The sequence below is a fragment of the Rhinatrema bivittatum genome, chromosome 2 (assembly GCF_901001135.1).
Source record: "Rhinatrema bivittatum chromosome 2, aRhiBiv1.1, whole genome shotgun sequence".
Classification (NCBI taxonomy): domain Eukaryota; kingdom Metazoa; phylum Chordata; class Amphibia; order Gymnophiona; family Rhinatrematidae; genus Rhinatrema; species Rhinatrema bivittatum.
The window spans coordinates 32101218-32125549 of record NC_042616.1 but is presented as its reverse complement, the minus strand read 5'-3'; the positions used below and the strand labels follow the sequence as shown (position 1 = coordinate 32125549).

The following is a 24332-nucleotide window of genomic DNA, read 5'->3' as shown; positions in this document are numbered from 1 at the left end:
TCCCTTTACTCCCACACCTAAAACATGATGCTCCCCCTTCCCCTCTCCTCCACCACTCCTCTCCCCCGTACTCCCATTCCCCCCATACCCCAACTAGAGGGTTTATGCAACCCCACCAGCAGATGGAGGCAGAGAACAGACCTTTGAGGCACTGCCACATATCAGACAGGGCCACCTGCGGCTCCTCAGTATTGACCTGTACCCAAGCCAAAGATTAGAACTTAAAACCCTCTCCATGGCGAACTGGTAAAGCAGGGCTAGAACCCCCTGCACTGGAGCCTCTGTCACCACCAGAAACCCAAAAAAAAATGTACAAAAAAAAAAAAACAACTCTTCGGAATATATTACATCTTAATATTACATCTTAATTTTCACCACCTTTCCTCTCCCTTTCCAATCCCTAGCTGATTTTCCCTTTACTCCCACACCTAAAACATGATTCTCCCCCTTCCCCTCTCCTCCACCACTCCTCTCCCCCTCTCCCCCGTACTCCCATTCCCCCCATACCCCAACTCATTTTCAGTTTTAATGCATTCCATTGTTATTATACTGTGTACATCTTCCTGTATATATTAACCAGTACATAATATCTTGTATATATTATTTTGCTCTACACATAGGTTGTTGCACTATATACCCTTTAAACATCATTTAATTACTCTGTAAATGTTCATTATATTATATGTTCACTTCATATATTCCAACACGATTAATGTCAAATGCCATTGGCGTATCGCTTTTTCGTTCTATGTACACCGATGTGATATCTTTGATGAGCGTCGGTATATGAAAAACCGTCAAATAAATAAATAAATCAGGAAAACAGCCTTTTGGCAGCGACAGGGAGGGTCTCTGGACTGATCTGTGGTATTACTGGAACGAAAATTAGCAGGTAAGAACCACATTTTCCCTTCCTGTTCATAGTCAGATCAGTCCAGACAAGTGGGATGTACTCAATCACTACTAATCGGGGCGGGAATCCAAAAGACCCGCACACAACACGCTCTCAAAGGACGCATCCTCCTGCGCTCGCAAGTCCAAACGTAGGGGGTTGTTTTCTAAGGACTTATCGCACACCGCGGTAACAGGGCTTATTGCGGTGTGCGAATGCAAATTTTAAATTGTATTCAGGGGGCGGAGTTGGGGGCGGGACAAATGTAAAGTAGGGAGTACTTACCGCGATCCGCGAAACGGCTGTGCTCTTATCGCGGCTCATAACGCGCCCAATAGCTACATCTTTTTTCAAATGCGTTAGGCAGTTTCACTGCGCGTAGCGCATCCTGCGATAGTATTGCGGTGTGCGAAAAAACTTTAAACAATCCCCGGACACCTACAAAGCCATTCTGGACCAATAAAAAGGCTTGTTCTTAGTAGGTCAATGTTCCCTACCACATCTACAAAGTCCCAAGTGCACTTGGCAAGCTCACTTCATGGCTGAGCAGGCCCGCCGCAGACGCCAGGATGTGGGTGTGGGTCACCCAGGATCCGGGGCAAGGCCCCTTGCAAGACACGTGAGGGAAGTACCAGCACCGCTGGTACGGGCTCTGGCACGATGTCGCCGCAGGTACAGGCAGCGGATCTGTCTTCCACGAACTTCACTGCTGGATATGCCAGAGGACGTAGTGATTACCAGGTAACGTCTCAGCTCTCGTGCTATCCTGGAATTATATGAAGACATACAAGGTGGTCTAGACCCTTGAACCAGAAAGGATCGTGCTGTCCCGGGCCTCACCAAACTCATGGCCGCCTTGCATTTCACGGCAAGCGGCTCCTTCCAGTCCACAGTAGCTGTTGTGGGTGGGATGTCCCAAAACACCTTTTCACGCTGTCTGGACCAGGGCATTGAAGCAGTTATAGACCGCATGCCTCGATACATATGCTTTCCTCGCAACAGGCAGGACTTGATGGACTTGAAGCGCGGTTTCTATGCTTTTGCCCACTTTCCTAATGTCATTGGAGCTATTGACTGCACTCATGTGGCCATCATTCCACCCCGTCTGAGGGAGGAGACTTACCGCAACAGAAAGCTCTTCCACTCCCTCAACGTGCAAGTGGTCTGTGATGCGGGAATGCGGATCCTCGCAGTGACGTCCAGGGTCCCGGGATCAGCGCACGATTCCTTTATACTCAGGCAATCTGTTCTGTTTCGCAAATTTGAGGCCGGTCTGTCCGGTGATGGTTGGCTTGTAGGTAAGAGAAACTTTTCCATACATGTTCCATCTCTGTAATGTGTATTTCTGTTATGCCACACAAATGGGATGCTAACACCTGTCAGGATACAGTGAAATGCACCCATCACACCAGGCCCCAATGCTTCATACTGTAACCTTTAGTGGCGGAATGGCTGTGGCTCACAACCTGTTGCTATGGCCTGCCAACATCCAGGTTCACAAGCAACCAAAGAATGGACAATATGAAGGGGCTCTATGGTGCATGCATTGCTTACTTCACTTCACTAGTTGACAACCTACACGTATCAACTATAGCAAGGGTTACTGGCATTGTCAACGGTGTACCTGAGGTCATGAGGTTTATGATCCTCCTCACACCTTTGGATCACTAACATTCAGCTGCGCACGTTCAGGGGCTGCCTGATTACGCCATGCATGTTATTGTGAATCGGTACCTACATAAAACGTCATATTGAGCAGATATGTTCGTGAACAGTGACTGGAGTAATCTATGCATAAGCTCTTACCACACGTATTGAATCTTAAAAGATAGGGACATTAGTTAGCTGCCACATACACACTGGTGATATTAGTGTGCTTGTTTAGGAGGCCTAGTCATGTTATATCTCCTAATAGCAGCACACCTGCTATAGGCAAAAGCAAACATGTTCTACCCAGAGTCAGGTGTTAAGAAACAAGAATGGCCTTGCTCATCCTATATAGTTGTACAGCAAGTAGTGGTCACATACACACATCTGATACAAACATTGTCACTTGTATTGGCTTGCATATGTCATTGCTACAGGAGACTCAGGGTATGACCCCCATACTCCGGCCTGCCACGCCGCAACAGATGAGCTATAATGATGCTTTATGTGCCACACGCTCAGTCATCGAACGTACCTTCGGCCTTCTGAAAAGCCGCTTCCGATGTTTGGACAAGACTGGGGGAGCGTTACTGTATGCTCCCCCCAAAACTGCTAGGATAATCTTGCTGTGCTGTGTTTTCCATAATGTGGCTCTTCAGCATGGAATAGAAATGGCTATAGATCCAGATCTCAGACCTGATCCCCCATGTGTGCATACACGACTCCAGGAGAACACAGTCAGTGGCAGCCAGCTTCGCCAGCACCTTATACAGACTCACTTTTAAGGAAGGCATGGTAAAATCCTTCCCCCAGCAGGGCAGTTCTGGCACACACGAGGTAGGAGATAATGTACCGGGCAGACCTATTTTTGTTTATGCTACTTGCATGACTTGCTAAGTCTGTCCACCCAACATCTGTTTGGGGGTGCTCCTCTAAATTTGAGGGTATGGCCCATGACAGGGTGCACATACTACACTGTTCACTATCTATATGTATGTGAACGTGTGTACATGGTACAGACCTTTTTTTTCAGGCCTTTTCCCTTTTGAAATGAGGCATGTGTGGTATGCCAGGGTATGACCATCAGGCGTCAATGCCATCATGGCAGCATCTGGAGCATAGCCATATAAAGAGATGGGCCACTGTCATCAAGTGACTAGAGCACATGCTTCTGTGGCAAGCAGTGTAGGCTCACTCACCCCCCTGTGCTTCTGTACATCGGCATGGATGGAGCACTGGGTTCAGGAAATACCTACATACCTGTCCACAAAATGGAGGTTGGTCGAATGGGGCTCTACCTTGCATGTCCTTCACATAGCTGCATCTTCTTTCCACCAATTTGGCAGGCATGCCCACAATTCAGCACACTCGACACATGTAACCCTTTATAATCTTCCCTTCCCGCTTTGATGAAGCTTATACGGAGGGGTGTGTCAGTAACCGCTTCCCTTTCGGAAACCATGCACCCCCACATGGCTTCTAGGGATTCACTGCCTCCATGCAGATGTCTCACTATTTATCTGCATAAGGGCAGGCTCCAGGCACTGCTGCGGTGTTGTATGTGTGTTAGTCATTCAGTGCAATGTGAGTAGGCACTTGCTGGATAGAGAAGTCCCACCAATGCTGGAAGTACTATACACACTTGTCCTCATGCTTCATAGCTCACTCACAGCTCTCACCTCTTTGATCAGAAAGGCAAACATGTGCACTTCTTATGGGCCTTACCTCTGTCTGTCCTTAATGGCATCACTGTCATATGCCTAAGGGCATTAGGCCTAATGAAGCATACAAACTCATGTGCACCTTCACTCGGCCCTTATTTTGGTCCCCTCAATATAGTCGTCATGTGTGGCTGCCAGCAACACCAACAACCCTTCCATCTGCAAGTGGTATGTGTGAGGGCCTGAGCAGCACTGGCTCAACACATAGCAGCCCTACAACATCCTGATGCCTCATTAATGGGCGTGAGAAGAAACAGCATCGGCTGCTGCAGAGACTTTGCTGAAGGTCCTTTATCGCTGTAGCATCCTACATCCACAGAACTTGTGTCCTTGCAGCTGCCTGAAACAAAAGTCAGCTATGGTGTTCAGTGTATGCTGCTATACTGAATATCTGTGGAGAAAGGAGAGGCATTGACCCATTAGCTGTAACATTAAGCTCTCCCACACTGCTGCTGGAGTAAGTAGCCAACAGTGCAGTCATGTGGCCAATAATAATGCTATTCGGCCTCCGTACCCACATTTAGAACAGACAGCTAACGTCTGTGACAGTTGGTACTGCCAAATGGTGTACAGTGCCTGCTCTCATCACTCGGTGTGTGCCTTTCACACACTCTCTTCACCGCCCTCCCTCTGCCGGAATATCCATCTTATATGTAGTCAGGCCTACATAAGAATGGTTTTCCCACTGTACAATACTTGGTGCTCATATCATGTAGTGGTCTCTGTCTGTGAATGTAACACCGGTGATGTGGAAGTCAATGGACAGGCATTAATAGCAGTCAAAAGTGGTAAGAAGGGCCTTCAAAGCGTGCATACACTATTTCTCAATATTATTTTCGCAAAACCAGAGGTGCTCATGTGCAGATTGTGCATGCTACATGTATATGGTATGTGAATATAAGTACAGTATCTTACACCTTGCCCATCATGTCCTCACTAACAGTACTAACTGTTTTGTGAAAGTAGTACTAGTGAGGGATCAGCACCATAGGTCAACTTTGGGGTAAACTTCACACCTTGCAGCTAAGGTTTACTGTAAACCTTGTGTACAAGGACAGATAAGCCACTGGCAACACACTATTGCATGTACTGCTAACCGCAGAGGGTCTGATCATGACCCTCTGCAGGTCACCTGTAACAGGCGTTCTCCCACATGCAAATAACTGTTGTGGCCAGATATAGGACACATAATCAAATGGAGTCACTGAAGGCCACAGTGCACATGTCAAGCAAGAGAATAGCCACCTGGCCATGCATGGTCATGTTCATAGCACACACAAACCGTCACACTCTGAATGATAGAGATGACATCCAGCCTCCATTTACTGGAGGAATCACATGCAGCTGTCCTACCATGGCACTTGATATCAGCCATCACCTGTGCTGTCAGCACTGAGCAGCCACGTCACTTTTCCATGCCACGAGGTGATGCTCTGACTATCGCCAGCAACAAGCTCCTGATCATTTCACAAGCAGCACAACTCATCTGCTTGGGCCCGAAAGGGGGGTTCCATGCATGTGTACAGTGCTCTATAGAGTGATTGATGGCCGTTACTAAGGAGGCAATGGTGAAAGTGGACTGACAGGTAGAAGGGACAGTGATAGTGTCCACATCAATGTGGTGTTATCTGCACCTCAAATGTGTGTTAAGGGCAGCATGCAACGCCATGGAACATATCAAAAAAATGGAGATGTGCGCACGTTGACAATGAGGCTGCCATGACTCAGAGTGCCCGTTCACCCATCCTCTCACCAGATGGGCTGACAAATCTCCCGCAAAGGAGTCAGTGTGACAAGCCACAGATCAAGCCACAGCCTATTAAACCCACTTCGGTTGGTTTAATAGGACAGAAAGTGTGGTGTGGAATGGGGAAGCACCACTGACCAGTTAGTTTAAAGCCTACAGCACGCTTCCAGTGAGCCTACACACATCTTTCACGCTTATCCCAAACGGACTCCATTAGAAGGTTGTTGGCCGGACAAACGCCATCATCATAGGCCCACTACTGCACAGTATGATGTGTAACCCATTTTCAGGGGGAAACCGCCTATAATGACTGAAGGTTACACAACCTTCCAGCACAGGTAGTCACTTCCACAAAAAGGACTTAGCTACTCATATGTGAATGGGTTCCTGGAGCATAAGGCTTTACATGAGCTCACATTAGCCATGTGTCCACCATATGGAGATGGCAGAACACAACAGGAGGCTGCACAGGGTGAAAGATAGGTATGAAGGTGTCCTGAAATACGGCCATGCAGGCCAACAGGAACAAGGATGTACAACCCCCTCCCTGTTCTTAACAATGGATAGTACTCCTGTGCAGCAGCAAACAAGTGGTGTTATAGGCCGAATCGGTGATCAATGAGTGAAAAATAGTCATGTGTGCTAAGTGCGTGGCTAAAGGGTACCAGCCTCTCATCACACACACCACGTGGACATCATCCACTTTTTCAATTTGGAACACCTGCAGGTGGATGGCTTTCAGCGAGGAACCACTACCTGACACACATAACAGGACACCAACAGACATTCCACTCTTGCTAGTTGCAGTAATGACGGCACAAGGTCGGACAGGGAGCCAAGCTAATGTCTTCCACTATCATCATGGTGTACACATTTGGGGATGGAATTGGATGTTGGATGTACTGGACAGTCAGCCTCATACTGTGCAGTACAATGGTAGGCTGGCCTGGAAGGTGCACAGTTGGGAAGAGGTAGTCCCTGCACTGGGACCGGACCCAGATCTGCACAGAGTCCTCCCACAATATTGAGGAGCCCATCTCACCTTCTTCTGTAACTGGCATATATCTGTGTGCTTGTCTGCCATTGGGAACTTTCTTGCTGGCCACATCACCAGCCAACACCAACAGGGCATACCTGCCTGCATGCTGTCACAAGGAGTACAGGGGGGTACCTAGGCTTCTGCTTACCACACACTTCCTCTGCACATACAGCTCCCAGGTGACCTCCTCAACCATGATAACAGGCAGAATTGTACAAATAGCCTTTATGTACTGTACCAGATAAGGGTGTTCCCTTCTGCCAGCAGGCCACACACTTGCACCAGGAGATGGCCTCCATAAGGGGATATTAGATATCCAAGAATAGGCAAGAGGCCCTGGCATGCTAGGCTACAGTGTGAGATGACCTGCCAGCTGGACATGCACATGTGCATCGTTACCAATTGTGCACCATGCAGCCACACTGTCATGTGGTCCAGGAGGCCCATTACTTGGATGCTGATACGTTAAACAGGCAGAACAATACCTGCTGTCATCTCTGACATGGCAACTTGTCCTTCCTGAGGTGGAAAGGGTCTGGGTACACAGTTGTGCCTAAGAGGCCCAACAAACAGCAGTGGAGTGCTCAGGGTGATGTATGATTATAGGTACATAATCCCTCATGCCTGTGGCAGTTGCACCTTGACTGTGAAGTATAGCATACCCAGGCCACCCTCTGGCCTGCAAACCTAGGAAACCCATAGGTCCATGTCAGCACAGAGGTAGAAGCCTCTGTGGTACAGTATATACCAGATAACACTGGCTGACTATGTCTTAAGAGGTGTGGGGTGGACTCCCCCACAAAGCACCTCATCCAATTGTGGAGAAGTGCGTGGCCCACTCTGATACATCTAGGTTCAGACGTTGGGAATATGGCAACGTGTGGAAGGCAATACATGGGCATGACCCATTAACCTTGGCCAGCAAGTAGGTATTACCCAAGAGCTGCAGGAAAGTGGTCAGCACAGTCATCGGTAACTGAGCAGTGTGCGTTAGGCATGTCATGAAGAAGGGCAAAAAGAGAGGTCGTGGTAATGCTCCTCAAATTGGTGGGTTTTATCTGCCCTTGATCTGGACAGGATGTGGGCCTAGATCTCCTTCCAATAGTGATAGATGCACCCATATCATTTTGTATGGAGTGCATACTACCTCTTCACATTATGTCCAACAAGAACGTCTTGCAGAAACACAAGCTTTAAGATGGAGTATCAAGAACAACATGGCTGACGTGGCAATATAATGTGATGCCACAGGTCATACCGTATGTGCAAGCAATTATCTTCTGCAGACATTTATGTCTGGCCAACATTCCTTACCTGCTCAGTTTTCAACAGCAGACCTTTTGGGAGTAAATGTCCACTGGAGTTCTCCAACAGTTGTCTGTATGTTGTGTTATTTTTCATTTGTGAAACTCTACCAAATCAATTACAAAACAGACAGATAAGTGGCAGTGGACTCTACTGGACTTCCCAACAACACAGACTCTTTCACCAATGTCATAAACTTTGGGTAGTGGCTGCCACATAAATGTCTGCAGAAGAAATGTCTTTCCACAGAATGTATGACTTTGGCCTACAGGACGTTATATGACCAGGAACACCATGTTCCCCTTCAGACTTGGTTTTCATGTTGTGAGTGGCCCATCATATAAAGGGGGCATGCACACACCACATCAGGGACACTGGAGGGTTGGCTGGCACAAGGGATGGTGACTGAATGTTGGCCTTTTCTGGTGGAATGCCGGTGAGTCAGGTAATATAACACAATGTTAAGCGTGCCCGTCAGATTGCTATTCCACACAAAGTGCACCACTGCAGTCAGCACTTCTGTGTGGACATGGCTACCAAATAGCCACTCTTATGGACTCTTCAACATACCTTACACAGTAGCTACAGCATTGCCGAAACAATGTAGCCACATTATCTATTGAAGATGGACCTCTCCTTACGACTAGCAACAGCCTTGTTACTTGCCAGATGACAGTCTGTGCCCTTGAGTTCCTATATTGCATGCAGCTAAAGAACCATTATCATGCATTACCTTGAAGTGGCCCCCAACCATAAGTGTAAGACAGTAACAATAGAAACCTTTCCCTGCCATACAAGGAATACATGTACAAGCAGGCATGTGGTGTATGTACAGTCATATCTCAGTAGGTAGAGGGTACATGCTTAGCCTGTGAAGATGACAATGGCTACACACTATTGTATGCCTATAGCAGCCGGAAATGGAGTGTATGCATTAGCAACCAGTATAATGGATGTCCTGCATGGCACAATGAGTTGTTACTCTGCATCTAGGGCACTAAGTAGGTGGGAGTCAGCATCCCTTTCCCACCACATGTGAAAAAGCAGTAGAGCATTCAAACTCTAAATTTGGCTGGCCTGGTAGTTCCTCACATTTTATTTATTTTATTTAACTCTTTTCTATACTGACATTCATGATACAGATCATATCATACATCGGTTCACATGGAACAGGGGTGCTGTAATATTAATATTGAAGAAGAAGAAAAGTTACACTAAAATAAGGTTATGTGAACCTGGAGACTGAAAGTGCCAGAGGCGGAGGTATAACGTTATAAACTTAACAAGGAAATGCTGGTAGTGTCTTGGGACAGATATACGGCACTCTATATAAAGATGTAGATCTTACATATGACCAAGAGTCTGGCTAATAGGTGTGGCCTTTATCAGGCTGAAATAGCTGTATTACTGAACACAGCTAGGATTAAAATTTTTAGACTCCTTACCACCAACAGTGGGTGCACTAAGCACTGGAATCAGGAAAGACTGCTGGCCACTCCTTCCCCTTTCTTCCACAATCTTAACAAGATGCATAGATACAATGTACAGTCAGCGAGTCACACTTGTGTAGTGAGAGACACTACCTTTCCTACTATGGTGGACATGACCTGTACTCCGGTAACATCATTGACACTGCAGGTTCCTCCTTAGCACCCACCGAGTACATGAAGGAGGAGGAATAGCCTAGTGGTTAGAGCAGTGGATACGAACCAGGAGACCAGGGTTTGAGTCCCACTGTCAGTCCTTGTGACCTTGGGTAAGTCACTTTACCCTCCATTGCCTCAGGTACAAAACTTAGATTGTAAGCCCTCTGGGGATAGAGAAATACCTACAGTGCCTGAATGTAAACCAATGTGATATCTTGATTGAGATTGAATGTCGGTATATAAAAATAATAAACCAGACTGTTAGGTATGTTAATGGCATACATAATCTCAGCCAGGGGGTGTTTAGACACAAAGTGGTTGGCATAACAGGATATTTATTCCTGAAAACATTGTGCTGTGTATTGTGATTAATTTGATCACCAGTTTTACCATTGATTTGTAGTTCATAGGTAGTCACATTCTGCAAGTACAAGATTACAAAATAGCTACTAAAAGGGCTATGTCTGTGCCACATCACATATCGTTGGATGTCGCTCCCGCATTAATTGTATACTTCATTAACACATGCAGGTAGTGGGTGTTATCTGTACTGGCAAAGCATGATTAGCGAGAAACAGGAAGTGGCACCCCAATAGCTCAAGTACTGCAGTACAGTATACAGTGTGTAAACTGGCAGAGGCCCCAGGCAGTCCATACTGAAAGGGGTCAGCCTGAGAGCCATGCCAGCAAAGTGAGAGTCCAGGCAGCAGACAAATTAGCAGACAGTTCAGCATGTAGGCAGCAGGAGAACACAGCAAAGGTGTGGCAACATCACTGAAGGAGCAGCAGCATGGTGGCAGGAGGAGGCCCAGGACAAAACACACCAAGTGGCACTTGCAGCCCTTGGGAACAGAAGGCACCCCACAGCAGAGCGTCGCAGCGGATGCGGGTGGCACACAGCTGACAAGGAGGGTCTGATGTGTCTGGACATCTGCATTTGCTCATCCAGTTTCTTCCATTTAGACAGCACAGCAACTCTGTGGGGAGCAGACTATGATCCAGTTACTTCCATCTCGACGGCCCAGCAACTCTGTGGGATGGCCATCCCAGTGGTGCTTGTGACCTTATGACCTAGGCATCTTATGGTCCGCATCTTTTCCCCCTCAGGGCCCTTTCCCACGTCGTGGATGACCTGTGGGAGGTGGCATGATCTTGGGGGGGATGGCCCCTGCGGCCCCGGGACCCTGAGGGACTGCTGCATGGTGTTGATGTGGCAGATGATGCCGACTGCTGCTCCGGCATCCGCTGCAGGATCTGTTGCATGATAGTGTTGTGCGTGCCAATTGCAGCTGTGATGCTGGCGAATGACTGGGTCAATGCTGCTGTCTGCAGCTCGAAGATCCGGTTTCGCCGTGTGAGGGCTCTGCGTAAGCCGTGACGTTCCATTCTCAATTGCTCCGCCCGTGCGCCTGTCACTGGATCCTGAGAAGGGACGAAAGGTGGTGCTGGTGGTAGCACTATTGCTGGCACAGGTGCAGGGGTGTGCGGTGCCACAAAAGGGGTAGTTTGGCGCGTAAGCGGCTGCAATTCGGGCATGGACGGGCCGATGTCTGCGCACAGTGGGCTGTTTGTCCGAGGGTCCGGCGGGGAGCCCTCCCAATCCGGATCGGGGAGCAGACGGCCCAGGGCACCGGACAGATTGAGGGGGCTGCTTTCTGCCGCTGTCGTGAGGCCCGCCTCTTCCTCTGACCACCGTGTCTGTGCATTCATGTAGAAAGGACGTGTCGGCATCGGTGGCCGCCTTGTCCCCGGGCCTTCCCACCTGCCTCCTGGACCCTCCTGACTGGGACCGGAGTGTTCTGTGGAAACAGAGAGAGACATCAGTACCACTGCGGTTCTTTGCATGAGAGGAACTTTAAACATTGTATTACATATCATGCTGCTTATAACGTTATGTTGTTTCTCTGTAGCTGTGGGAGGGGAAGCACGGCAACTGAGAGCACAAAACTGTAACTGTACATAATTTTAAAACATTGAGTGGGCTAACTGAAGGCTTGGGGGGTGGGGGGAAGAGGACAACTTACCATCTTCGAGATGGGATGTGTCAAGCCAGGGATCCAACCCCTTCAAACACATCCAGTCCCAGACGCTGCTGCATTAAGCGGGTTTCCATCGTCGTAAAATGTTATTGGGCAAGGAGCCCCTCTCCACCGGTCTGGGCGCTGGTATTGATTCCTCTCTGCCATCTTCGCCTTCAGGTGGGCCTTGATGTCCCTGTACCTGTAGGAGCCTTGCTCCCAGCTGGCGCTGCATCCCGCTTTCCCGGCTGATGGCCTGCGCGATGTTGGTCCATAGCTGCACCTTTGCTGCTTTTGATGTCTTGACAGACAGGTTGCCGAAGAGGCGTGCGCAGTGGCGAAGCTCACCTGCCCCGAGGAGGTCGTTCTCCTGCGTGCTGAAGCGGATAGCACGCTGCCTCACCCTTGCCTGGCTGCCTGACTGGGGTGCCACTTCCGGAGGGGACTCCTCCCTGCCCTCACTCTCCGACCCACCTGATTTCCCCACTCCCTTCCTCCCCCCACCTGACCCTGTGCTTCCAGCTCCCTTCCCCTCTGGCCTGTCTGTCTAGCCCTACCTCCTTCCACCATTCTTTCCTGCCTCACCCTCCTATCACTTCCCTCCTTGCCTATCTCTCCCACTACGCCCTTCTTCCTCCCTCCACTCTCAACATCCCTTTTCTCACCTCTCCTACCTCACTCCATCCTCCACACCACTTCCCCTCCTCCATGCCTCTCAGAAAAAAAAGACAAACATGTGACAAACAGGCTTTCACTCCAACAGATATGACAAAAGACACTGGTTAAGGGAAGCAGATGAAAAGCAGATGAAACACACAAAACAAGACATCACAATCAGTAATCAATATAACTCCTCTCTCCTCTGCACCAACTCCAAACACCTACCAAACCCTCAAAGGAGGAGGGGCAGGAAGTGACATTTTATATATGTAACATTATCGTGGTACAATTTTTTTTCTGCGAACCACAATGATGTTTTATCGCAAACCGCGAAGGTGTTTCGCGATTTGCAACAACATCTTCTCCTCAGCTATGCGGTAACTACTTCATTTGCATGGAAACGCCCCTTTTACCAACGCTAGTGTTAGCCCTGTGAGAATAGTGAATCTAGGCCTTAATGTCTGGTGAAAGTGCTGCTCTATAAATCTCCTGGGGAGACAGCAACTGACACCCTGCCCAAGAGCCCGCCTGCGCTCTTGCAGAATGCACTTTCAGCCCCACTGAAATCCTGCGACCCTTACAAATATAAAGCAGTGCAAAACAGCCTCCCTCAGCCAATGCCTTATGTTCTTTGCACCACCGAACACAAAAAGATGATCAGAGCGCAGAAATGAATTAAATGACCTCCAGGTAGTGCAGGAGGTCCAAACGTGCAGTACATCCAAAAGATGCAGCTCTCTATCTTCAGGAGAATCCCTAGGCCACTCCGGAAAAATCCATTGACTGATTAACATGAAAAGAGGTCACCACCTTCAGGAAGAAAAAGAGGGGGCAGTTCGCAATGTGACCCCCGTCATTAGAAATACATAGAAAAGGAACTCCTGCACGACAGAGCCTGCAACTCCGAAATCCGCCTGGCAGAACAAACGGCCACCAGAAACACTGTCTTTAACGTCAGTTCCTTCAACGTTGCCCTTCTGAAAGGCTCAAAAGAGCGCACCACAGAATACTTGCTGAACCCAAATTGAGGGTCCAATCTGGACACAGCTTCTGAACCGGCGGCCGCAAATGCTTTATTCCTTTCAGGAATCGAGCTACATCAGAATGAGAAGCCCAACAACCTCCCCTGCAATTTGCCCCTAAAGGAGAGTTATAGGCTAACCCCTTAGACAACCCCTCCTGCAAAAAGGCTAAAAATCGAGGGAACGTCCACAGATAGGGGATCCAATCGGCGCTGCAGGCACCATGACTCGAAGACCTTCCAGACCCTGACATACGCTATAAAGGTAGAGAGTCTCAAAGCCTGGAAGAGGGTAGAAATCGCCTGTTACAAATAACCCTTCAGATGCAACCGTCGCCTCTCAAAAGCCAAGCCGTGAGGAAAAAGTGATCCTTTCCGATCCGAAAATATGGGCCACTGTCGTAGCAAGCGGGGGCAGATTGGCAAACCTGACGGGTCCCTCTACTGCAAGATACATGAGATTGTGGCCCACTCTGGCACCACCAGCACCACCGACCCTGGATGTGACTATGCACCGCAGGACTCACCTGCCGGGGGAAAACACGCCAACAGTGATCCTGCTGTACAAGGACACACCAGGGTATCCAGTCCTACTACACTAACCTCTCTTCTGCGACTGAAAAACCTTGCTGTCTTTGTGGCCCGTGTCGCCATAGGATCCAAATGGGAGACACCCCATCTGGCATAGATGCGATCTCAGGTTTCCCAGGACAATTCCATTTCCCCAGATCCAACTATTGCCTGCTGAGAAAATCCGCCTGTACATTGTCTGCAACATGAGACACCGCTATACCCTCGAGATGGAGCCCCCCCCAAACAAACAACTGACGAGCTTCCAGAGCCACCGCATAACTCTTCTTCCCTCCTTGCCTATTGATGGATGCCACTGTCGTCACTTTGTCCGAGAATACCTGAACGATCCTGCCTCTGATCCAGTGAAGGAAGGCCTCCAGTGTCTGTCAAACTGCCCTTGTTTCCATATGATTGATGAACCAGGCCCCTCTCCTCCGCTGACCAAAGTCCTTGGGCAGACAGCCCCAGGCACACCTCTCCCCAACCTTTGAGACACCACCACCCAGTCCGGAGTCTCTAGATCCATTCCCTTTTCCAGGTTGCGATTTTGACAGTCACCACGATAGACTGGATCTGGACTCTTGAAGAGGTAAAAGCAGATGATACTCCTCCGATAAAGGACTCCACCTGGAAAAGAGCGCATTCAGCAACAGTCTCAGTGCGCGAAGGCCCATGGAACCAAATCCCAACGCTTAAGCCATAGACCCCAGAATCTGTAAATAGCCCCAGACCATTGGTACCGACAAAGGAGTGCCTCCAGAAACTCCAATGACTGGGAAGGCACCAGATGACTCTTCACCACATTTATGACCCAACCCAAAGACCGCAAGGTGCCCATAAGTCGCTGGACACACCTCTTGCACTCCTCCTCCGACTTCGCACAAATAAGCCCATCATCCAGATACGGATGAAACCAACATCCCTTCATTTCAAAGGGCTGCTGCCACCTACCGCCATCACCTTTGTGAAGTTTCGAGGCTCCGCAACAAGTCCAAAGGGAAGAGTGCAAAACCGTAAGTGTTTCCCCAACAACATGAATCGAAGAAACTCTGATGGTCCTGCTCGAATGGGAATATGGAGGTATGTCTTCATTAGGTCCAATGACGCCAAGAACTCTCCTCTGCGAACCATTCTTAACTCACCCGAAACATGGAACCTTCAGGGCCCTGTTCAACTTCTGCAAGTCGAGAATGGCCAAAACGTTCCTTCTTTCTTGGGAACCACAAAATAGAGTACCTTCCCCGTCCCTGCTTCTCCCTGGGGATAGAACAATTGTGTTTAGGATTAATAGCCTCTGCAGAGTCCCCCACTCTGTCTCTCACTTACTTCAAGAGACGACATGAGACTCCAGAAAGGCTTCCCTGACAGGGTGAGAAAATTCTAGTGCGTAGCCCTCTTGCACTATCTTTAAAACCCAGACATCTGAGATAATTTTGGCCCACTCCTCGTAAAAGCTGGACAATTTGCCCCACTACCGCTTCTACGGAGGAATTGGCAATTCTGGCTTCATTATGATGACTTTCCACCACTGGCTCCTTGGCTGGGACCATCCCTGGAAGATCTGTGGGCACCTCCAAAGGACTGCTGCCATCACGCCGACTGCTTCACTCCCACACCAGAGGAGTGCTTGCCTGACTGCAATGTACGCAATTCCCGAAATTGGGACAGAGGCGGAAACACCTTCTTGCTGGTTTTCCTATCCTCAGGCAACCTATTCCCTTTGGACTCTCCCAGAGTCTTCATCAAGCTGATCCAAATCCTCCCCAAAAAAGGAGTTTCCCCTTAAAAGGGGAAGATTACCCAGTTGTGTCTTGGAGCACATGTCCCCTGACCAATTTCACAGCCACAAAAAGTCTGAGACTACTGCCAAGACCATGCTCCTGGCCAAAGTGCACACCAAGTCATAAAGTGCATCCGGGACATAAGCCATTCCAACCTCCAAGTGCGCCGACTGCAGAGAACAGACATCCTTTGATGATGCTTGCTCAAACACGCCCTCTGCATCATGCTACCACAAATCGCGGCTTGGAGATTCAAAATGGAAATTTCAAACATCTGCTTCAACTGAATCTCCAACTTGTGGACCTGAACATCCTTCAGGATGGTAGCCCCTGCCACTGGGATAGTCGTCTTCTTGGTCCCTGCCGAATCCACCTTCGGCACCTGCAGGAACTCAAAAGTCTACTCCATCAGGGGGTAAAGCTTAGCCATGGCCTTACCGACCTTCAGATCCACTCCTGGCAAGTCCCACTCTTGGTTCACCAACTTACAAATCTTCTTTGGCAAGGGAGAAAGCACTAGGCGAGCCCTGCAGCCCATCCAGAATTGGATTCACGTCTTCATTATCCGACTCCTTCTGAGCCACCTTCACCCCCAAATCCTGCAACACCTGCAGAATAAGGGGACGCAATTATCCTTCTTGAACAAGCGGACAACCCGAGTGTCATTGCCTTCTGACAACAGGAAAATAGTCTGGGTCCGGATTATCCTTTTTTGTATCTGGATCCACATCGGGGTCACATCTGCATCCCCATCAGGCCCCCTGCAAATCCAAAGGATCCTCTGGCATATCAGAGTCTTCCCCATCCCTGGGATCAGCCTCCGAATCTGTCAAACCAAACCCAGGCATTGTAGCAGATCCTAAGACCCACCGGCAGGACCACCTTAGGACTCTTGGAAGCATGACAGGGAGGTCTCCCCTTGTGATGCTTGCCCCTGCCCCCCTTCCTTGCCAGGAAGGCCTTATGGAGGTGCAGAAAATCTTCGGGATCCTCAGCCCCCTGTTCAGGAAGGCTGCCATCTTAATCCCCTCCCTCATCCTGACCTTCTTGCACCGCAGATGATAGAGGGGGAGGGGAATCTCTGGAGTCTGTTGTCTGCAGGCCCCTGCCGGAAATCCCCTGCGGCCCCCCCCGGGACAACAGCTGTGGCCCCCGACGAACAAAGGGCCCTCTGCTCCAATGGCCTCCCCTGTCGAGGTCCCGTTATCTCCCACCTTGCAGTTACAGTACAGGGATCTACTGCTGAGCTGTGTCGATCAGACCCCGCAGGACCTGCAGTCCATCACGTGTGGATTTGGTACTATTAGGTGCTCGGCGCACTGCACCACTGCAAAGGCTGTGCCGCACGTACATACGCAGCATGCACAGCGGGCTGCACACGCAGCTGCAACGCCGCGCGCCACAAACTCAAAAGAAAAAAACGGCCCTTGGCGGCGTGTGGGAAACAGTGGTGCAATGGCAGTTGGCCCCGACAAAGGAGGAGTTCCGCGGAGGTGCCGGCCCAATGGCCTGAATGGCACAAAAAGCAAAAGTTTAAGCTGTACCTGCGGCTCAGGGACAAGGGAAAAACCCCATAACCTTCCCTTCCTGAAAGCACCGAAGTTCCCACTATCCCAGGTGCACTCACTGCCTCAGACTGTTCCCTTTAGCCGCTGCAATAAAAAAAGGAGCTTTTTTTTTTTTTTTGGTTAAACAGCTTAAAAGGCAGACAGCAGGGTACTCTCTCCTATCTTCCCTCAGCTACATGGGATTCAAACAGATTGTTAACACCCCCACTCATAAAGCAGGCCATACATTGGACCTAATCTTCATTAATGAACGAATCTCTCTCTCTCCTCCAAACCCGTATGTTGTTCAGTCCCCTGGTCGGACCATCAGATCATCACTATCCTCGAGACTTTAAACCTTCCTTCTCTTTCCTTCCCAAAAACTACAATACAATTCAGAAAACCCTGCTCTTCGGATCTCCTAGGTAACCACCTCTCTAAGGAACTGACACAACTGGGCCTTTCAGACGCAACTGCTGCCACCTAGTCTTGGTTCAAAATAATCAAGGTAGCAGAAGTAACGTGCCCTCTCACCGCAAAAGTGCTACAGCCTTCCCCGGACAACAGAAAACCGTGGTTCACACCTGAATTAAAGTCCCTTAAAACAAGACCTCAGAAATAAAGAACACAGATGGCGAAAAAATACCCTCCTCCTCTACCCTTGCTGTCTACAAAGCTACTCTAAACGCCTATAGAAACACCATTCACAAAACAAAGAAAGATTTCTTCGCCAAAAAAATCCACCAATTCTTTGACTCCAAAGCTCTGTTCTCTTACTTCTTGGCCCTCACCAATCCTACCCCACAGACTTTTCCAGACGACCAAGCTCTCAGTAAAGCCACAGAACTTGCAAAATACTTAAAAAAAACCCAAAAAAAAAAACCAATCACTCATTAACCCTCTCTTCATCCAACCCAGCACCCCCGCCCCCCCAAACCTCTTCCCCGCAACGAACCGCAACTCAAAGTCTTAGAGACTACTTTCTTCACTTGAAATTGAAAATATCCTCAAGAAACTCAAACCCTCCTGCCATCCCCTTAGACATCATTCCTTCAAACCTCTTCATCTCCATCCCGAAAATCATTGCAAAACCTATCGCAGAGATTATCAACTGCTCTCTAACTGAAGGATTAGTTCCAGACACCTTAAAGCCTCTACTAAAAAAACCCAACCTGCGAACCTCTGCCTGATTGCCAAACTTATGGAGAAAATAGTCAATAAACAACTTTCGGAATACTTGGATGAACACAAGATTCTAGCTCTGTCTCAATTTGGATTCCGTAAATCTCTTAACAAAGAATCCCTTCTAATTTCCCTCACGGACTATCATCATGAACATGGATAAAAGACAACCGTATCTACTGGCTCTTCTAGATCTGTTCTGCGGCCTTTGACACCGTCAACCATACAATTCTCCTAGAACGTCTTGCAGATATAGGCATCTCTGGTACGGCTCTCAGCTGGTTCAAATCCTTCCTTTGCAACAGAGCGTTTCAAGGTAAAATCAATAAAGAATCTCACCCGGTCACCTCGAACTATGGAGTCCCACAAGGATTCTTCCCTTTCACCAACCCTCAACATTTACCTTCTACCTCTTTGCCAACTACTCTCTAAGCTAAAGCTCACTCATTATCTCTATGCGGACGATATACAATTCTCATACTGATTTCTGAATCTCTACATAAAACCCTAAGCTTCTGGAACAGCTGCCTCAAATCAACACGCTCCTCTCCAGTCTCAATCTAGTCCTCAACACCAATAAGACGGAAATCCTCATAATCTCCCAAGACAACAACAATCCTCTTCTAAATGGTCCATTATTGTTGCCTCCCTCTAACCTTAATCACTCTCCCCCACGTAAGAGATCTTGGCGTTCTTTTGGATAACTAACAATCTCAAAAAATTTGTTAACACCACCAAGGAATGCTTTTTCAAACTGCACGTCCTAACAAAACTGAGACCCCTCCTACATTTTCATGACTTCCGCCTGGTACTTTAATCTATACTCTTTCTGCTCCTCGGCCTTCCGGCAAACACCATCAAACCTCTACAAATGGTGCAGAACTCAGCGGGCAGGATTTTGACGAACACAAAAAGAGATTTTTATTTATTTATTTAAAGTTTTTTTATACCGACTTGATACAAATCAAATCAACTCAGTTTACATAGAACAAAGATCTTAACAATAACAAAGCCATAACAATAAATATGAGGACAGCAGTAGCAGTAGTAAAGTTACATAAACAAGGACATCCAACTGGGAGTTGGAAAGGAAGAGGGGGTAACAGATAAATACTAATAGTTGTGAGGGGAGGCTAGGATAGCCAACCTCTCTAAGTTATGTCATGATTTATGTGAACTTAGTGCTAGTCTTGGTATGGCGAAGAACTGATGAATTAGATTCTGTAACAGTGATGTTGTTCTAGGAACAGGGGAAAGCACGAGCGAACACCATATCTTGAGTTTTTTTTAAAAGTTAGGAGACAGGTTTCTTGCCGAAGGTCCGGGGGTATGGCGTTCCATATGTAGGGACCTGCTGTTGAAAATGCCCGATCTCTGATGTTTAATCAGTGTACAACTTTGCTTGGGGGGACATGTAGCGATCCCTTGTAAGCTTCCCTAACAGGCCTGGCTGTATAGTGTAGCTTGAGCGGATGTAGCAGGTCAAGGGGGGGGGTCTGATGGTAGATGCTTTTGTGAATAATAGTGAGTGATTTGTGGAGTATTCTAAAGTTAACTGGGAGCCAGTGCAGAGTCTTTAGTATGGGTGTAATGTGCTCTCTCCGATTAGTATTCGTCAGGATTCTCGCCGCCACATTTTGAAGCAACTGGAGGGGTTTTATTGTAGCTGTGGGCAGACCTTGTAGAATGGAATTGCAATAGTCAACCTTGGAGAACAGGATAGCTTGGAGAACAGATCTGAAGTCATGGTGGTATAGTAGAGGCTTGAGTTTTTGAGCACCTGCAGTTTATAGAAGCACTCCTGGGTAGTGTGGTTTATAAATTTCTTTAAGCTTAGGTGACTATCGATTATGACTCCCAGGTCTCTTGCATGAGTGATTTGGATGTTAGCGAATGACTGATCTTGGTGATGACTGTCTTCTGGAGTGATGAGCAGGAGTTCTGTCTTAGCAGTGTTAAGCACCAAGTTAAGGCCTGCAAGGTGACGGTTGATCATTTGTAGGTGAGTACCCCATTGCTTGACTGCTGTAGCCAGCGAGTCAGTTATGGGGATCAAAATTTGAACGTCATCTGCACATATATAAAATTTCAGTTTTAGAGTTGTGAGCAGATGACAGAGAGGGAGAAGGTAGATGTTAAACAAGGTATGATAAAGAGGAGCCCTGGGGACTCCGAGTGGAGAATTGGTGCGTGGTGATTCCTTATTATTGATTTTAACCTTATAGCCTCTGTGGCTGAGGAATGAGTCGAGCCATCTGAGTGCGGATCCTGTGACTCCTATATCTAATAGCCGGTTTAATAAAGTGGAGTGGTTTACTGTGTCAAACGCCGCAGAGATATCGAGGAGTGCTAGCAGGGAGGAGTGACCTTTGTCAAGGCCTATGTATGCGTGATCTAAGAGTGAGATGAGGAGGGTTTCGGTACTGTGTGCTTTCCGGAATCCGTATTGTGACGGATGGAGAATTTTGTGTTCTTCCAAATAATTTGATAGTTGTTTATTTACCACTTTCTCCATGATCTTGACAATGAACGGCAGATTAGAGATAGGGCGATAATTGTTAGGGTCTTCCGGGTCCAGATTCGGTTTCTTGAGTATAGATTTCAGAGTGGCCAATTTGAGAGCGTCCGGGTAGATTCCTTGTAAGAGTGAGCAGTTGATGATATCTGCTAGGTGTTTAGAGATGGAGTCCGGTATTTGACGTAGTGATTTGGATGGAATTTGGTCTAGAGGGTGAGTGGAGGGTTTCATTTTTTTTAACATGGTTTCAGTCTCAAGGGTGTAAGTGGGATCAAAAGATTCCAACACCGCATCTGAGTTAGGGAGGTAGGAAAGATCCAAGGTAGGTGTATTAGGGCTGGAAGGTAATCTAGCTAGGGTATTGGATATTTTATTCTGGAAGAAGAGAGCCAGGTCATCAGGAATAGAAGAGGCGGCAGTTTTGGTGAGTTCTGAAACGTAAGCGAAGAGGGCCTTCGCGTCGAATATCATATCATGGATACGGCGGGCGTAAAAATCTCTTTTAGTTCGAAGTGTCACAGTTCTGTAGTAATGGAGCGCGGCTTTGTATATGGCTAGAGAGTTGGGGGTCTTCCGCCATTTCCTTTCTGTCTCAGACTTTGTTTTAATGAGTGTTGCTCCTTAGAGAACCAAGGGGGTCATTTTCCAAGGAGTTACCGAGCGCAATACGGCTGTATCGCGTCCGAAAAATTTGCGAACCGCGATAAAAGCAGCTATCACGGTTCGCGAATGTAAATTTGGAATAATGTATTCAGGGGGCGGAGTTGGGGCGGGGCAAATGTAAAGTAGGGAGGACTTATCGCGTGGCGCGAAACAGCTGCGGTGTTAGCGCGGCTCCTAACGCGGCCAATAATTACAACTCCTTCAAATGCGATACACTGTATCGCGGCGCACAGCGCACACCGCACTATTAACGCGTTGAACGAAAATGTGGAAAACCAGTCCCCACTGACCTACAAAGGTACAGCTGCCCAATAAAAAGGCCTGTTCTTAGTCGGTCTATCTTCTCCACACTATCTACACATTCACAGTGCATGGGGCAGGTGCACTCCATGGCTGAGCAGGCCCGATGCAGACGCCAGGACGTTGGTCGACGTCGCCGCGGGTACAGGCAGCGGATCTATCTTCCACGAACCTCATTGCTGGGTATGCCAGAGGATATTGTGATCAGCAGATATCGCCTCAGCGCTCGTGCCATCATGGAAATATATGAAGACATACGAGGCGCCCTTGAGTCTCGAACCCGAAAGAGCCGTGCCGTCCCCGGCCTGACCAAACTCTTGGCCGCCCTGCACTTCACAGCAAGTGGCTCCTTCCAATCCATGGTAGCTGTTGTGGGTGGGATGTCACAGAGCACCTTTTCCCGGTGTCTGCACCAGGTTATTGAAGCTGTTATGGACCGCATGCCTCGCTACATAGCATTCCCGCGCAACAGACAGGACCTGATGGACCTCAAGCGTGGTTTTTATGACAGTGCCCACTTTCCGAATGTCATTGGAGCTATTGACTGCACTCATGTGGCCATCGTTCCACCCCGTGCGATGGAGGCAGCCTACTGCAACAGAAAGCAGTTCCACTCCCTCAACGTGCAAGTGGTGTGCGATGCTGGAATGCGGATCCTCTCGGTGATGTCCAGCTTTCCGGGATCAGCACATGATTCCTTCATACTCAGGCAATCAGCTCTGTTTCGCAAATTCGAAGCTGGCCTGTATGGCGATGGTTGGCTTGTAGGTAAGATCCACGTTAACATACATATAACATATTTGCAATGTTCATCTCTGTAATGGCACACAAAGGTGATGTAGACGCCTGTCGGGATGGCGTCATAGGTCCCCATCACAACAGACCAGAGTGGCTCATTGTGTTACCGAAAGTGGTGGAATGGCTCATGTACCCAACCACTTACTATTGCCTGCCAAGCACAAGCTATACAGAAGCCCCTGTAAGGCCTGTATGTGCCATGGCTTGGTCCTCACTGCACAGGTGGACAGCCTACACATATTGGGTGTAGCCATGGCTACTGGCAGTGTGCAAGGTGAATGTAGACTTGTCATGTAAGGGCAGCTCACATCCACAGGTGTTTGTGAGCTCCTGACGTTCCTGAGACTTCACATGATCACTTCTACTCAGTTGTGCACATTGAGGGGCAGCCAGTTAACACCATGTATGTTATTGGGTATGCATACCTACAGAAAAGGTGCACGTGAGCAGATATGTCTGTACACAATGACTGGAGTGCATGATGCATATGATTCGAACACAGGGATGTGATCTGTAAGGACAGTGATGTAACGCACCGACCGCATACACACAGCTGACATTAATCTCACCGTTTAGGGGCCCGTCACGTGCTATAACGCCTAATAGCCACACACCAGCTGTGTGCCAAAGCAATCATGAAGCCAGACACATAAGGTGTAGGAAACTGGAATGGGCTGCCTCGTGCCATCCGGTTCTACTGCATGTATTGAGCACATACACCCATGGGACACAAACATCAGTATTTGTAATCTCTTTTATTTATTTATTTATTTTAGTTTTTATATATATCTGAAATCTCTTCCCTATTTAATTGCTACAGGAGACGCAGCCTATGGATGCAGGCCCTGGCTTATGACCCCAATCCTCCAGGCTGCCACACCGCGACAGCTGGCCTATAATGAGGCCTTACGTGCTACACGCTCAGTCATCGAATGTACCATCGGCCTTTTGAAGCGCTGCTTCCGATGTTTGGACAAGAGTGGGGGAGCGGTACTGTATGCTCCCCCCAAGGTTGCTCGGATAATCCTGCTTTGCTGTGTGTTCCATAATGTGGCTCTTCGGCATGGAATACCTGTGGCTATAGATCCAGACCTCAGACTTGATCCCCCATGTGCACAACGGCATGACAACACACTCAGGGGCAGCCAGGTTCACCAACACCTTATACAGACACACTTTTAGGTTGGCATGGGACAGAACCTGTTTGGCCACCGATGGGTTAGGAGATAGTTTAATGTGCAGACCTCCTTTCAGTCTGCTACGGGCCTCACCTG

The 24332-nt window shown here is 48.4% G+C and overlaps 1 protein-coding gene across 1 annotated transcript in view; it reads right to left on the bottom strand.

The window, feature by feature from the left end:
• LOC115083767 (gastrula zinc finger protein xLCGF3.1-like) overlaps positions 1-24332 on the bottom strand; it is a 165364-nt gene that overhangs the window by 50539 nt on the left and 90493 nt on the right. The gene's annotated exons all lie outside the window — the stretch shown is intronic.